The following is an 18,760-nucleotide window of genomic DNA, read 5'->3' as shown; positions in this document are numbered from 1 at the left end:
ATTTTACTTCCATTCCCTTTTTTTTCTGTTATTATTATTAATGTTATTGCGTATAGGTTATTGTAAGTGGCCTGCCTTAGCCTAGTCACTACCTCGTCAAGGTTAGGCTCGACACTTACAGAGTACATGGGGTCATTTGTACTCATACTACACTCTGCACTTCTTGTGCAGATACCGGAGTTGATTCCAGCAACGCTTAGTTAGATTGCCCGGATCTAGCAACTTGTGGACACTTGAGGTATAGCTGAACGACGCCCGCAACCCTAAAGTCCCCTTCTATTTAATCATTGTTGTTTATTTAGATTCAAAAAATTGTGTTTATTTAGGCTCATATATTCGTGACTCCAGTTCCTGGGGATAGTATTTGGATTACGCTATTTAGTAGTTTATCACCTTATTTCAGACTATTTGGTTGTTGTTAACATTTTGATTTGAATTGTTAAAACTGGTTAATAAATCTAAGTAACGTTAGATTTCTTAGCAAGTGAAACGATATGCTCCATCACGATCCCGAGGGTGGTGTTACGGGTCATCACAACTTATGATTTAGTGGCTATTGGCTTACTCTGTTCATGTTTGGTATCATGATCAGAGTTAAGATTATTTAATAAGCATGTTGCACTATATTATGAAAAGTTTAATTACATGATTAGCCATAGCCATCTCTTATCCATATAAATATTCATCCATATTTTATTACTTTATGTCCGTGTGCATCTTAATTTGTAACGATCCTGTTGTTACTCAATTTTGACCCTCCATATTTAAAATTAACTTCTACAGGCTTCCTAGTCATTTAATAGTAAAATATTGCATTTTTTGCACATTTTTAACTTTAATAAAATTTGTTGATAATTATTCCTATTTTTGAAAAAACATACAGGAGTTTTAATCATTTTATTGCGATTAAGTAAATACTACCATTTTTGTGCATTTTTCCAAAAGTCAAAATATTTTATTGATAATTGTCATATTTTTTAAATATTAGGATATTCTAATAATAATAATAATAATGATGATGATAATAATAATAATAATAATAATAATAATAATAATAATAATAATAATAATAAAGAATTACTACAATATTGTTGTAGTAGTTGATATTTTAATAAATATTACAAGCCATATTTTTAATTTTAAATAATTATCATTTAATTCGTAGCACAGTCTATTAGTTGCATGAAAGCTGGTAGAATTAATTTTAAAATACATACGGATAGAATCCAGTCAAATCTAATGTTGTTTCAACGCCTGATGTGACGAGACACTTGGTTTGACATGACATGAAAGACATTTGAGTTAACAACACATGTGATGTGACATCACATCTCTTCTACCCAATAGGCAAACTTTTTACCCAATAGGTAAAGCCCGTTTGTTTTCTATCCCGTAAGCTAATTAAATCACACTGATACATACATACACATATTAAATAAAAAGGTATACTGTGTAAAAGCAAATAAAGAAAATAGTGCAGTGTATAAAAGAAGATAATGGAAATAACAGTACACTATATTCGGCTGTGATTTTCCTATAGTTTCGACTTAGTAGTTTTACCCGTGGCCACATATTTCTATTTTACATTGACTTTTATTTTCAAATTGGTAAGGACCACATGGTTTTACACACACCCCCATTATATAAAATATCTACATACTACACAGCCCCCCAGCCCACCATCAATATTTTTGTTTTAAAGGGGAGCTAAAACCCTAACACTATCCCATTATTATAAGGGCGCCGCCCTCTATTCTAAAAGCATATCATCTCTCTCGCTTTTGAGAACAATTGGCCGCCACCCCTCATGTCTTTTATCGATGCCTTATCGGAAAAGCTCGTCGGTGTCTAACTGCCAACGATGGCCACTCCTCATCACTATCTTATCTCCCTACCTCATTCCCCCTCTCTATTCACCGTTGAGTGTTAGGTTCGCCACCACTGGGTTTGACCACCAGCTAGACGGGGACCTTAATAAGAGCCATTTGTCACGGGCCGACTCCCTCACGCTCGCCAGCAGCACCGATTTTCCCATACGGCACCTGCAGTTCCCCCCGCTGCAGGCTAGCCTTCGTCCATTCCCAGGTTTTCAAGCACGATCCTGTGCCTATTGGTGGGACTCGCCCCAACTTGTGCCGCCCGTATGATGTCTAGGCACTTGGCCCTAGACATGTCGTGGCACTTCTCACATTAGGATCATAATCCATGCGCACCCTGGGGGTTGGCTTAGGACATGTCTTGTCCTTCACTAAGACTGAGCATCGCTCTCGCGTGCACAGCTCAATCCTCAAGCTTGAAACTCGCCTAGTACATCTGCAACCAGCTCGTGCCTCGCTCGAGTAAGGCAACCTTTAGTCCTTGGCCATTGTCATGCGCGTCTTTCGTGCCATGCCCATACATAGCCCTCGTGGCATGCTTCCACCCCGAATAGTGCAGCCTCGCCCCCCAACTACACGTTTAGGCCAACAGATGCTTGCTTGCATGGTTGACCCCAAGCCATGCTCGTAAGTCGACACATGATGCCCCTAAGATATCAAGTATCCAATCAACACGGAGGTCTCCTTCCAACATTTCGGCAGCCCGCGGGGCAGGCCGTCCCACACATCGATCCTCCAGCGCCTACTTGATGCCCAACACAAGCCCGAAGGCGTTGCGCCATCCATAGAGTTTCATAACTCGTATGGATGCCTAGGACACTCTTTTGAGTCATCCAGGTGAGCCCTTGAGGTTCCCCCTCAAGGTAGCTCTTTCAATATGGCTCGGTGGCAGCACGTATGGGGGAGGCAGGTCGGATCTTTTATCACATATACCCCCTTTATATATGCTTAAAATTGAAAAGCCCAAGTTTCCCGAGTAGACAGATCTACATGAGACAATCAGAAGAGCCTTTTCTCACCAGTTCTTGGCCGAAATCACAACCCCAAAGTGCGGGTTGTGACATCTTCCCACACTCATTATGTCATCATCCCCGATGACATATCATGACTTAAGACATCCCGGAGTATGCCCCCTCAGGTATGTACATTTCGACTCCCTTTGTCCTGTGGGTTGGACTTTCTCGAAGTCCTTTCTCAAAAAGAGTCGTGCCCCATGCACTCCTCCCCTAAGTATCTTCCAAGCGTGCCTCGGCACTTCACCTCCATTCGGTGTTCACTTGGAAAGTGCCTCCGCACTTGCACCCTCTAGTGTCTAACTTTGTGATTGACCCACACTAGTCAATCACACCATGACCCTCACGGCCTTAGTATCTGTCTGAAGCTTTCCCTTCACAGTTAAGCACCTCAACGTGCTCTTTGGCGCGGCTCTCGCAGCTCCGTAGCTCAATTAGCCTTACAACGCCCTCTGGCATAGCTCCCGTAGCCTTCCGCTTCCGTAGATTTTCCTTGCCCTCATTACCTTTGAAGATGTGTTGGCTTCCGGACTCACAACTTCGCCCATATGCCTCTTACGTAGGTGGGATCCTCCCACACTCAATGTGGAGGATACTTCTTAGCACTGTCATCCCACTTGGCATTCAGCCAGCTCTTGGGACGACTCTTGGTGTGTACTACTTTCTCAAAGTCGTAGCATCGCCACATTCCCGAACAAAGCTCTTTGTTTTCCAACTGTCACTTCCTCAGCAAGTACCCAATGCTCCCGGTAGTACGTCAATACTCGCCCTATAGACATGTACTCCCTTGGTCCTGCTAGCACGACTTCCCGGTTCAGTAGTGCCTCACACTTGGACTCTCAACGGTTCCCGATCATTCGACGTACCCCTTTCCAGAATGATGACATCTTCCAACTTGGATGTTTTCCCAATTTCGAAGCTTCGCTATACCCTCAAATTCATCTCCTCACCTTGGCAATGCCCGCAGGCAGTCCAAAAGTCTATCCCGTAGGAAAGACACTCAACTGATGCATCGCATGCATCCTTAGCAAGATCTCCGCTATGATCATGCCGTATGTTTATAGTCCATGGCTCCCACTCTTTGCAATATGGTTGCACGACCTGGCAAACATGGCCTTCTCTTAACCATTCGACTCATCGGCATATCACCTCATTCAGTAGCGACTTAGACTTTCGAAAGACAATGGCATCACCCATTTCTTTCTTAGACCAGCAGTATCGGGTTCTTGATCTTTGGTGGAATGTGAACATCAATCTCTGCTTTGACATGATCTCCGCACTGACATCCAAAATGCACTCGCCATATCCACCCTTTGCCTTGACATTATGCCATGGCATAGTATGGCCTTAATCAGCTCTGATACCACGTGTCACGGGCTGACTCCCTTACGCTTGCCAGCGGCACCAATTTGCCCGTGCGGCGCCTGCAGTTCCCCTTGGTGTAGGCCAGCCTGCATCCTTTCCCAGATTTTTAAGCACGATCCTGTGCCTGTTGATGGGACTCTCCCATGAGGCTCGCCCCAACTAGTGTCGTACGTAAGATGTCTAGGCACTTGGCCCTAGACACGTCGTGGCACTTCTCACATTAGGATCATAATCTATGCGCGCCCTGGAGGTTGGCTTAGGACATGTCTTGTCCTTCGCCAAGACTAAGCAACGCTCTTGCGTGCACAGCCCAATCCTCAAGCTTGACACTCGACTAGTGCATCCGCAATCAGCTCGTGCCTCGCTCGAGTAAGAAAACCTTTAGTCCTTGGCCATTGTCATGCGCGTCTTTCGTGCCATGCCCATACATAGCCCTTGCGACACGCTTCCATCCCGAATAGTGCAGTGTCGCCCCATAACTGCACGTTTAGGCCAACATACCCTTTCTTGCATGGTTGAACCCAGACCATGCTCACAAGTCGACACATGATGCCTCTAAGATAGGTGCATCAAGTATCCAATCGGTACGGAGGTCTCCTTCCAACATTTCGGCAGCTCGCAGGGCAGGCCGTCCCACACATCGAGCCTCCAGCGCCTACTTGATGCCCAACGCGATCCCGAAGGTGTTACGCCGTCCATAGAGTTCCTAACTCGTATGGATACCTAGGATACTCCTTTGAGTCATCCAGGCAGGCTTTTTAGGTTCCCCCTCAAGTTAGCTCTTTCAATACGGCTCGGTGGCAGCACGTATGGGGGAGGCAGATCGGAACTTTCATCACCTATATCCCCCTTATATATGCTTAAAATTAAAAATTCCAAGTTGCCCGAGTAGACAGATCTACGTCAGACAATCCGAAGAGCCTTTTCTCACCAGTTCTTGGCCGAAATCACAACCCCAAAGTACGGGTTGTGACACGTTGCTACACCTCTACATCCTAATTCATGGCCGGAATGAATCAGATCTAGCCGTACTGTTGTTGACATGTTTCGGTTTTTTGCTCACCGGATTTTTTAGATCTGGCGCGGGAAAATTTAAACCCCGGCGAGCTGTTGTTTGGCCACTGTTCCGGTTTATTTCTGCTACTGCACTCATTTAGGACTTTTTGGTATTATCTCTGTTCATGGCTGATTCTTATGTTAGTTTTTACCCTTTTTGGTGACTCAACGTTTATGTTACTACTACTATGGCGTTTTGTTTTGTTGGGGTTTTAAACTTGTTATACTATTAAGTATCCGTCTATGGCACTTTTGGTTTGTTTCCATGTTTGGTTACTACTGCTGGGACTCTCTTGGCCCCTACGTGTCATGCTAAAATGTTGTTTGGTTGTCGAGACTAATTTTTGAAACACACATGAACCTCTATGTTGGTTTGACCACAATAACAACTATTCTTGATACAAATGTTGTGTTTTATTGTGACACGACTCAACTTCGACCGGAGCCGCGACGACACCTAACACTACTTGCTAGGCAAGCCAATAGTCACATTAGAACAAGGAGTATGGTTAAACAAGGTTTAATAAACTGAACAGTGTAAAAACATGAAATAATTGAGAACGTAACCGTTAATCTACTACAACCATTCCCAAAATCTGGTGTCAACGAGTACATGAGCACTACCGAGTATCAAAATACACGACCATATTTTGAATACAACTGTTTGAATAGCAGAACAGAAATAATAGATAATGAAAGAGAACTTTATGGTCTGCGGGCGGTATGGCAACTACCTCGTAGTATCCTAAGTTGGTAGCAATGAAACACTAGAGATCACCTCGTCTGAAAACACCTGGATTTGCATACGAAGTGCAGAGTGTAGTATGAGTACAACCGACCCTATATACTCAATAAGTAACAACACTAGCCTTGGGTTGAAAGCAGTGATGAGCTCAGAAGAAACAATGAGAGATCAACATTCAAAAACTGATAACAACTTAGGATATAATAGGAACAATATAAGTAATTAACTTAATGATGTTATGTTTAGATTATTCAAAATACCAAAATTTAGACATGCTTTCGAGTATAACAGTGAAGGTCCATCACGTATAAAATATTTTATTTATAAACTAGCACGAGAAAAGTGCATCTCTATGCTTACATGTCAAATATACATGTCAAAACAATAATACCACGGTGGATCCATCAAGAAAAATCACAGTTAGCACTGTACATATGTCTGGCATAAAGCCCATCATCAAGTACGTATATAAAACACTGTGCATGCGCCCACTGCTGGCATGTCAGACTCCAGAGGGGTGGATCCTGCCCAAGCACTAATCAAAATCAATAGCCCAATAGTGAGGCCTGGTGCACGCATCTCCCCAAAATAATAACACTTAGCCCAATATGGGTCTAGCTTACGTGTCACCTCAAAATCAATACCAAACCAGCTCTATGGCCCAAAATCAGTAATTTACCATTCAAGTGTCAAATAATCACATCTTCACACTATTCAGTTTAACAGTATCATACATAAGAGGCATTTACAACATGTGAGGAATCAAATAGAGCACTGAGACATATATATTATACACGAATATGGTATCATGACTAAGAACATGTATACAAATAAGGCAAATAGCTCACAAATGGCAAGGTAGCCCTATCAAGTCTAAAAAATTAACATATAGCTTAGACATGATGTCTAACATGAATCAGAGTTCAAATATTCAAAAAAGTAGGAACAACACGGGTACAACAAGGTATGATAGCCAAATAAGCCCGGCAATATTCTAAAAGCTTTCTCAAATCATGAACACACCGGTGCACGTAGACACGCCCGTCACCTAGCCCGTACGTCACCCCAATACCTTTCATATAATGTGATTTTCAGGGTTAAATACCCTCAAATCCAAGTTTCGATGTGTTACTTACCTCAAAACACGCAAATCAATACTCGAAAAAGCCCTTCCTCCGGGAATCGACCTCCGAATGACTCAAATCTAGTCACAAACAACTTAATATCAACAAATAATGCTGTAGGAAACAACTTCAAACAAAAAGTTTCGATATTTATCAAAATTTGATAAAATTCAAAAATTTCGAATACCCATTCAATTACGAGTCCAACCATACTAATTTCATCAAATTCCATCCATAAATTGACCCCTAAATCACCAAATCCCACTCTCCAATACCATGGTCTAAAATCTCCAAATTTCGCTTCAAATTCATGTAAACTAGGTGTAATAGTCAATGCGTAATCAATATTTATCAACAAAAGTGATTAAACTTCACTTACCTCTTCAGTTGTAGAAAAGAACCCTCTCAAAAATTGCCCTTAGCTTAGTTCCAAATTTCCCAAAATGAGAAAAACAAAGAAACCCTTCAAATATAACTCTGCTAGTGAAACCGCACATGTGGTCACTTAACTGCATCTACGGTCCCGTTTCTGCGGAAAAGTGGCCGCATCTGCGGTCCCGGACCTTCCAGCCAACCTTCGCTTCTGCAGTTACATTGCGCTTCTGTGCATGCGCACCTATGCCTCAATGTCCGCATCTGCGGAAACCCATGACCACACTCCAATTCACTTCTGCGCTCCACTTCTGGCATCTACGAGCTCGTAAATGCGGACAAACATTCGCACATTTGCATTTCCCTAGTGCCAGCATATTCCGCACATGTAATGGCCTAACCGCTTCTGCGGTATCGCACATGCGACCAAATCCTCGTAGGTGCGATTGCACCAGAACTTGAAATTCTTCAACACTACTACTAAGTCCAAACATGGTCCACACATTATCCGAATTTCACCCGAGGCCTCTGGGACACCATCCAAACATACCAACAAGTCCTAATACACGATACAAACTTACTCGAGTATTCAATTCACATCAAACAACAGTAAAATCAGGAATCACACATCAATTCAAGCCTAACAGCAACTTATGAACTTCCAACTTCTAAAACTAATGTCGAACCATATCATGACAACTCTGAATGACCTCAAGTTTTGCATGCAAGTCTCAAATGACACAATGGACCAATTTCAACTTCCGGGATGAAAATACGAACATGATATAAACAAAGTCAATTCCCCGTCAAACCTCTCAACCTTCCAAACCTTCAACTTTCCATCTTTCGCCAATTCAAGGCAAAATGACCTACAAACCTCCAAATCAATATTCAGAGATAGACCTAAGTCCAAAATCACCATATGAAGCTATTGGAACTATGAAAACTCCATTTCGGAGTTGTCTACACAAAGGTCAAACTCTCATCAACTCTTTCAACTTAAGCTTCCAACCTTGGAACTAAGTGTCCTAATTCACTCCGAAACTTTTCCGGAACCAAACCAACCACCCCGGCAGTCAGATAACCATAAATGAACACATAAGAAGCAATAAATAGGGGAATGGGGTTACAATACACAAAATGACCGGCAGGGTCGTTATATTCTCCCCCTCTTAAACAAATGTTCGTCCTCGAACGGGTCTAGAATCCTACCTGGAGTCTCAAAATAGGTATGGATATATGCTCCGCATCTCCTGCTTGGTCTCTCAGTAGCCCCCTCGACCAGCTGACCTATCCCTTACAGCTTCACTAATGTTATATTCTTTGATCTCAACTTTTGGCCTACCGATCCAAAATGGCCACCGGGTCCACATCGTAAGTCAAATCCCCATCTACATTTACCGTGCTGAACTCCAAAACATGTGACGGATAACCATAATACATCTGGAGAATAGAAACATGAAACATGAAACATTGGATGAACACTGGATAGAGTAGGTGGCAATGTAAGTTTGTAGGTCGCCTCTCCAATCCTCTCAAGCACCTCAAAAGGGCCAATATACCGACGACTTAACTTGCCTTTTTTCCGAAACTCATCACACCCTTCATGGGTGAAACTCTAAAGCGAACCTTCTCACCCACTATATATGCAACATCACGAGCCTTCCTATCAGCATAACTCTTTTGTCTGGAATGTGTTGTACAAAGACGCTCCTAAATCACCTTAAACCTTTCCATAGCATTCCAGACCAAATTGGTGCCCAACAACCTAGCCTTCACTGGATCAAACCAACCAACTGGAGAACGACATCTCCTCCCATATACGACCTGAAAGCTGTTGTTGTTGGAAAACTCTTCTAACATAAGAAACTGATCCTATGAACCTCCGAAATCAATAACACATGCACACAACATGTCCTTTATGATCTGAATGGTGCGCTCGGACTACTCGTCCATCTGAGGATGGAATTTTATACTCAACTCAACTCGTGCGCCCAACTCTCCTTGCACTGCTCTCTAAAACTGCAGTGTGAACTGCGTGACCCGGTCTGAAATGATGGAAATGGGCACGCCATGTAAGCAGATAATTTCCCAGATGTAGATCTCAGCAAACTACTTTGCAGAATAGGAAGTCACCACCGGAATGAAGTGTGCAGATTTAGTCAGCCAGTCTACAATAACCCAAAGTGTGCCATACTTCTTCAAAGTCCATGGGAGACCGGCATTGAAATCCATGGTAATACACTCCCACTTCCACTCCCATATCTCCAATTTCTGAATCAATCCTCCTGATTTCTAATGTTCACACTTCACTTATTGACAATTCAACCACCGAGAGACACAAGAAAAGGTATATTTCTTCATTCTCCAACACCAATAGTGTTGTTTCAAGTCACGGTAAATCTTCATGACACTTGGGTGAATGGAATAGCACGAGCTGTGAGCCTCGTCAGGGATCAAATCTCTCAACCTATCAACATTTAGAGCACAAACCCAGCCTCGAAGCCAAATAATACCATCATCACCAATCACAACCTCCTTGGCACCACCCTGCTGAACCGTGTCCCTCAATGCCATCATGTGAGGATCATCAAATTAATGAGCCTTGATATGCTCCAAAAACAACGATTGATCCACAATGCAAGCAAGAACTCAACTAAGCTCCGAAAAACCCAATCTCACAAACTGATTGGCCAAGGCCTGAACATCCATGGCTAGTGGCCTCTCTGCTTCTATGTCAATCTACTCAAAGGTGAAACAATAGATGAGAAACCTTCCACAAAACGGCAATAGTATCCGGCCAAACCCAAGAAGCTCTGAATCTCTGTATTTGATGACGGTCTAGGCCAACTCTGAACTGCCTTAATCTTCTTCAGATCTACCTTGAACCCCTTACTGGACACCACGTGCCCTAAGATCACCATAAAATCAAGCCAGAACTCACACCTAGAGAATTTAGCATACAATTTCTTCTCCCTAAAAGTCACGAGTACAACACTCAGATGCTGCTCATGATCCTCCGGACTACGAGAGTACACCAACATGTAGTCAATGAACACGATGACGAAGGAATCAAGAGATGGCTGGAATACAATGTTCATCAAATGCATGAAGGCTGTTGGGCATTGGTCAGCTCAAAAGACATCACAAAAAAATCGTAGTCACCACAACGGATCTTGAATGCCGTCTTCAGAATGTCTGAATCCCGAATCTTAAACTGGTGATACCCATGCCTCAAATCAATCTTAAAGAACACTATACCACACTGAAGCTGATCAAATAAGTCAACAATCCGCGGCAAAGGGTACTTATTCTTGACTGTAACTTTGTTCAATTGCCGGTAATCAATACACATCCGTATAATACTATACTTCTTCTTCATAAATAGAACTAAAGCACCCCAATGCGACACATCTGGTATGATAAAACCCTTATCAAGCAACTGCTGAAGTTGTTCCTTTAAGTCCTTTAACTCCGTTGATGCCTAAGATATGGTGGAATATAAATAGGTTGAGTGCCCGATACCAAATCAATACCAAAATCAATATCCCTGTTAAGGTGGCATGCCCGACAGGTCTGGAGGAAAAATATCTGGGAGGTCTCTCACTACCGAAGCTGACTCAACGATAGGAGTATCAACACTAACATCCCTCATAAAGGCCAAATATGCCAAACATACCTTCTCAATCATCTGTTGAGCCTTCAAGTATGATATCACTCTACTAGGAATATAATCCAGAGAACCTCTCCACTCTAACCTCGACATCCCCGACATCGCCAACGTCACGGTCTTAGCGTGATAATCAAGGATAGCATGATATGGTGACAACCAATCCATGCCCAATATCACATCAAAATCAACCATGTCAAGTAGAAAAAGATCAACCCTCGTCTCATTACCCCCAATAGCCACCACACATGACCAACATACATGGTCCGCAATAACAGAATCACCCACCGGCAAAGATATATGAACATGCATAACTAATGAATCATGGGGCATGTCCAAATAACCATCTTAGTACGATGATACATATAAATAAGTGGAACCAGGGTCAAATAATACTAAATCATCCATGTGGCACACTAAACAATATTTGTGATCACTACGTCTAAAGCAACCACCTCTAACCTGGAAGGAAAAGCATAGCATCGAGCCTGACCACTGTTGACGATAGATTTTGACCATCCTTTCTAAAATTAATTTACTTGTGCTTAATAATTTACAATGAATGGTTTGAAAGTATTTTCTATCAATAAATATCTATTTTTACAAATTAATTAAGTATTAGTTTTGAAATTAGTCACCCAGCATTACAATTATGTAATTACAAATGTACTTACTATTTTAATATTATTAAAATAATTTTTAATATGCATAGAGGTTTTATAATTAATTACTCCATAAAAGTTGGATTAATTAGATTACTATGTTGATAATTCAAAATTAGTGTTGTAATTTAGAAAACAAAGTATTTTATAAGTAATTACAATAATTAATAGTATATTTGATATTTGTAATTTTACTACATTTTATTAGAAATTAATTAATTTTATTTAAATTAATTTCAAAAGGGTTAAAGACTAAAAGGGATACATTTCCAATTGAACAATTAAACACAAATTTTCCATTCTTTAAATCAAAACCAGCCCAATCCCATCTGACCCTGTCCAAGTCCACCCCCGTCTTTCACTTTGGAAATCCTCCCCAACCAATGAGAACCAATTAGAGCACGCCACGTCACCCGTCTCTATTACTCACAAAAGAAACATAATCAATCTAGGTCGTCCATCTTACAGACGACCCTCGTTTTATCTCTGGTTTTCCTTTAATTTTAAACATCTTATTCGATTTAATCTCAACCGTTGAAAATAGAAGATCTAATGGCTCTTAAATTTTCACTTTCTAATCTTTTAAAACCTTTAAGTGCCTGAATTATTTGGGTCATTGATCATCAGATCCAACGGCCCAGATCTGCTCTCTCACTCTTAATTCAGAGATGGCCAAACCCCACTACCTAACGATAATTCATTAGCCACAAACGACCATCCCACATTTCCCCTTTCGTCATCTCTTCTCTCAACTCGCCATGATCAAATCAATCACATACCTTGCACAAATTTATGCAAGGTCACAAATCAAATAGATAATCATGCTATTTACCTCCCCTATCCGCGATTCTCGCCGATTCTTTCCCGTTTCATCATCCAAAATTCAAATGCCCAAAATCTAAACCCTAGATACAATGATGCAATGTCAAGTCTTCGGATTTCTCTCAATGTGTTGTTAAATCCATAGCATGCCTGGCGTTTCTTCATCATCACCACTATCCTTCATTGTCCAGAGGTCAAACGTACTGACCTCTAGATATTGATGTCTTGCCCGACGATTCTTTGCCTTCAAACGTCGATCTTCACTTACGTAAAAACTTATTCATCATTTTCCCTCTGTCTCCTTAAATTTTTCCCAATCTTGCTTGCATCTATACTCCTCCGTCATCTTCCACTATCTATGCTTGAATATGAAACCCTAAGCCATTAAGGTACACTATAAATAGAGCCTGATTTCTCTCACGTAACATCACCAACCAGACCTACCAAACCTAACAAGAGACTAAAAATCTCATACGAATTAAGATTTAGAAGCCTAGGTTTCTTTTCTACTCAATCTGTATTTCCTTTTGTTTTCGAGTTCCTTTACTGCCCAGGAGTTTGAAACTTTGGTTTTCATACGTTAAAGTTAAAATCCTGTTTGGTCTCTTGCCCTAGAAAAGGTTAGTGTACCTCCACCCTCTCTCTTTTGAGTGTTTCATTCGATGATCATGAACATGCTACTGTCTTTTAGTTAATTGTTTCGTTTGTGATGTTTATTATTAGTCTATAACTATTTATCCTGGTTCATGATGACTTGTTATTGATATGTGGTTAGTTGTTATATTTTCATATAGCTCTAATACGCATTGATTAAGTTGTTATGTTACCTTAATGATTTCTATTCTGAATCAAATAGTTCACATGATTAAGATATCTTAATATGCCTCCATGACTTCTAATGTTTGCCTAGACATCAGATTTTCTTTTAATGATTCTATTCTGATCTCTATCCCTACCACACTATCATTTGCATTTTGTTGTTCTGTTATTGAGGTTGTTGTTCGATAATTCTAATTAGACCAAACATGAAAGCTCACAGTTTAATCCTTCATCACTTAGCTGAAGCATGTGAAGTTTAAGTATTTGAATGCTCTCCTTCTTTATATAAGTCTTTGCTAACTAAATAAGCAACATTTGAGTCATTACTATGAGAGTCTTATGCATGTTTCTAACTGTTAGTTGCATCTCTAGGTCTCTCTATATGAAACAGTCTCATTAAGGTGAACTTTTATGAACATCAGTAAACATTCTGTACGTATTCTGTTAGGATCAAGTTATCTTTCATAAAATAGGTTAAAGCTATGTTTACTATAGTTGAATGATAATTATTTTACAAGCTGGGTATAACTACATCATGTTTAGATTTTAATCTTAGTCTGTACAGCTGAGTTAAACCTATTTGGTACAATATCTACCTTGTCTTTTACCCCCTTTATGACATTGTTGACTTGGTCTTATAATGAGTGAAACTCCTCCTGTTTTTGTAAGACCTTAGTTGAAGTATCTATCTGTAGTTGAATGAAAGTGCTGCATGTACCTCTGTTTATCTTTCATGATTTTACACTTCTGTACACTGTTTTGGAACTACACTCAGTTCTCTCTTTCCCTGGTAATCCAAACTGAATCTAATCTATGAATCCTAAGGGAAACTTCTTATTTCTACTGCTCAGATATCATAGTTTGCCTTTTTAATAATGAGATTAAAACTCTTGTGAAGTGGTGGTTCTGTCATCAATTTCAAGGTTAAGTAAGACTGATAGTTTGTGACCCTGTTAAGCTTTCTTAGATGTTCCATTTGAATCTGCAAACATGTAGTCATGTTAAAAGTTCTGATTATATTCTGGTAACACTTGTAGATGTTTCTAACTAGGACTATTTGTCTGAATCTTTTGTTGATGCTTTCAAAAGTTTCAAGTAGTATGATTGACCTATGTGAGTGCTAGTGACAAGACCTGAGTTAAACCAATCTATAATTAGCCTGCTAGGGCAAAGGCATATGTTTTTCTAGGTTGTTGCATATTTGAACTGTGTGCTCTTTATCTACCCTTGAAATGTGTGATCCCAAGTGTTTGTTTCTTTAGCAATAACATTATAGTGTTCCTGCCTCTGTGTGTGTTTGGAACTTTACCTTCATACTTGTTTAATGTGTGGTTCATTCACTTAGTATTGGAAATATAGTTATGAAAAAATAAAACTATTTCTGTGCTCCTTTTGTCACTCTGTTAAGAAGTGTATACTTCTGTGGTGTGGTGTTTTGGTGTTTGATGGTTAAGGGAAGAATGAGTCATTAGTGGTTAAGGATATTTGGGAGTATAGTTTTATTTTTGGTTGGGCTACTCTCCCTGGCACAAGCATTGTCCTGGGCCTTGAGACCCTTGGGAACTTTGAACTATCGGGGGATTCTTTGACCATGGGTGAAACACTCTCCTTAACCCTTATTTTATTGACACTTGTTATTCTCTGATGGTTTAGTATTTAATGATAACGAAAGGTATTCAATATGGATCACATGTAGAAACACTATAAATCCTCCTAATTTGGGAGGGGTTTAAAAAACATATGGATCACATGCTAATACATAACTGTCGAAACGTGATGCTACCCTTGAACACCCTAGAAAAATTCTCTCTAGAATTTTTTCTTAAGAGCCACTGCTACAGTATCGTGAACAGTAGCATAACACTTCACTGTTCATCCAATGAAACAGTTATTAGCTACTGTTCATCGCGGAAAAGCTGGAAGTTTGAGCTTTAATGACCATAATGGCCGGCGGGCAGCCACCTATTCTGGCTAGTCAGCCCTCTCCCTCCATCGCCCCAACAAATACGACCATAGAATCTAATCCAAAGCCGTTAGATTTCTCAAAATTCCTGAAACCTTCAACACTGAATAGTGCCCAATAAGAGCGAGCCAATTCTGTTGAACCAATTGCACTTTATCGAGCTAGTTTGCTTAATGAACAACCTTTTGTTCAGTTTACTGAAGCAGCGGTGGATCAAATGAATGCGATTGAAGGATTGCAATATGCAGTAGTTTGTAAATTCTCATATGGATGGCCTGAGCTTAATGAACTACGCCGAATTGTCCATCCTCAATGTGGAATTAAGGGCGAATGTAATATTGGATACCTTAGGGATAGGCATGTGTTGATACGCTTGACGCTATGGCAAGATTTCATTGATTTCACTTCAAAAAGTGTTTACTATGTCAAGGATAAGCTTGGGTATTAATACCAGTTGCGAACACTGATTTATGATGTAAAATTCAAAGCCGGAGAGGAAACACCAAAGGTAATGGCTTGGATTTTTTTTCCTAACTCGTTGCCAACTTTTTTCGTCAAGGAATATTTATTCCCCTTAGTCTCAGCAGTGGGGAAAATCCTTCACCTTGATATGGCTACTGTGAATAAAACTAGGCCTAGTTGTGCACGGGTAAAAGTGTTTGTTGATTCTTTAGCTGACCTCCCTAAGAAGGTGAGCATAGACATTGAGAATGAATTAACTGGGGTAGTAAGAACTGAGTGGGTAACTATTAAATACGACTACTTTCCTAAATATTTTAAGGAATACAAATTACAAGGACATGATATGTTGGAATGCTGGAGGCTTCATCCTGAACTAATGGCAACTAAGCATGTGGAGATGCAAGGTTTAAATGAAGCAGTGGTAGGGGCTAACAAAGAAAGAGTTAAAGAGACATCCCCTTTGATGATCCTATCAAGTGGTAAGGTAGTTGGCAATGTTGGTGTGCAATGGAAAGATGCGAGGGACAATCAGGCAAAGGCAAGGAGAAGCTGACTGATGGTGTGGCTAAAACTTGACAAGAAATTGTACCAGTTGAGAAATAATTTGTTGTGGTGCCTCAACAGGTCCAAACAACCAATCAATTTGTAATATTGGAGGTGGATAACAGTGAAGCTAATGAGAATAATTAGTTGGTTTTGGTTGAGGACAATTTTGGGCAAAGTGAAGAGGAAATTGGAGGTGATACAGTTGATGAAAAATACCAAAATATAAATGGGATTGCCAATGCAAAGCAGACTACTGAGGAGCAGAGTTTAGTAAATTCCAAAGAACTGAATTCTAACAAGGTTGATCTGATCAATGTTGAAGGAAATAAGGCAAAAGCAATAATTGATAAAGGAGTAGATATCAATGTTATTGATCCAGGTGGAACATGACAAGGTGGTATAGTTGATGTTGCTGCTAATTCGAAATCGAAAGGCAGTGCAAAAGTATCAAAAAAGCAGTTGACTAATTCACAGGTGCAGGCCACATAAGATTTTACTGTTGCATTGAATCCAGTACAACTGCAGAATAAGAATAATGCTAGAGAGCAGACTGTGACTACTACTCAAGAAAACACTAGTGTGGTAGCTACAGAAGGTGCAAAAAAGTTAGAGGTTCTAGCTGATCATGCAAACAAAGACTTAGATGAAGAGTCTACTACACAATTTTTTTTTAATGATGCTAGGCAAGGGGATCTCTCACCTAGGCACATTGAGAAGGTAAAATTTGCTGCTAAGGGTAGAAAGAAGCAAATTAGGGAGACCTCCACTGTTCTAATTGGTGAAGTACAACCGAGGAGAAATCTGACTAAATCCCAAAATTAGTAATGGATGAAATCATATGGAATGTCAGATTAGTAAAAACTATGCAAGCCTTTGAGAGGTTGATCACAATGCACAGGCAGAAACACTTTGAATTTATTGGGATTCTTAAATCTATGCAGCAGTCTAACAAAATGGAGAGATATAGAAGAAGAATTGGTTTGGCTCAGGCTGTGATGAATGTGTCTAACAAAATATGGGTATTTATAGATGAAGTATTTGAAGTTACAATATTATATAATATTGTGCAACAACCGACTTTGAAACGGTTTCATACTGAAACCCATGTGGAACTTATACTTACATTGGTCTATGCCAAATGTGATGCAATAGAGAGAATTGAGTTGTGGTATTCTTTGTATGCAATGGCTAGAGATATGACAGTCCCATGGCTCGTGGAAGGTGATTTTAATGTGATTTGGGATGAAGAAGAAAAGTATGGTGGACTGCCAGTGTCTCTTAATGAAGTCGATGACTTTAGGCATTGCATCAATACATATAACTTGACAGATTTGGGATTCAATAGGAGTATTTTTACATGGTGGAATGGATGATCAGAGGATGATTGTATATTTAAGAGACTCGATAGATGCCTAGGCAACATGGAATTACAACAGACTTTTCCTGGTTTGGAGGTGACTCATTTGTCCAAAATTGGATCAGACCATTGTTCTATGCTACTGAAATGTGATATTGAATCTACCCCTATTAAGAAGTCTTTTAGATTTCTTAATTTATGGATGAAACATGCCTCGTTCAAAGATATGGTAAGGGAAAATTGGAAGGCAAATTTCAGTGCTAATCCATTTGCAATTTTCAACTACAAATTAAAGAAGCTCAAGAAAGCACTATCTACTTGGAGTAGAGCTATTTTTGAAGACATATTTTAGAAAATTGCGAGCTTAGAAGAAGTGGTATAGTGCATGAAAGGCAGTTCAAAGCTTATCCTACTGAGATGAATAGAGAAAGGCTACAAAAGGTTCAAGCTAAAATGATAAAATATCTTGCACCTGAAGAAGAGTTTTGGAGACAAAAAACTGGCATGACTTGGTTCAAGGATGGAGATAGAAACACAAAATTCTTTCATGCTCAAGTCAATGGTAGAAGGAAGAGATTTTAGCTCAAAAGGATCAAAAACAGTCTTGGCAACTGGATTGAAGAGGATGAACTAATAGCAGAAGAGGCAGTCAATTTTTATAAGGAGCAGTTCTATGAGAGTGTAGTTCCTACTGCATTCGACATTTTAAATCATGTGCATTGTTTGGTTGATATGGACCAGAATAAAAAGTTAATGAGCATACCTACAAGAGAGGAGGTTAAGCTAGAAGTATTTGGATTGAATGGAGACTTGACAGGAGGCCAGATGGTTTTACAGGTGCCTTCTGTCATGCCCCAAACCTGGGGAGGCGTGGCTGGCACCTAGTGCCGTACTGGCCCGAGCGAAC

This window comes from Nicotiana tabacum, chromosome 2 (genome assembly GCF_000715075.1).
Source record: "Nicotiana tabacum cultivar K326 chromosome 2, ASM71507v2, whole genome shotgun sequence".
Lineage (NCBI taxonomy): Eukaryota > Viridiplantae > Streptophyta > Magnoliopsida > Solanales > Solanaceae > Nicotiana > Nicotiana tabacum.
The sequence above is the reverse complement of the archived record's forward strand: the minus strand, read 5'-3'. Positions refer to the sequence as shown.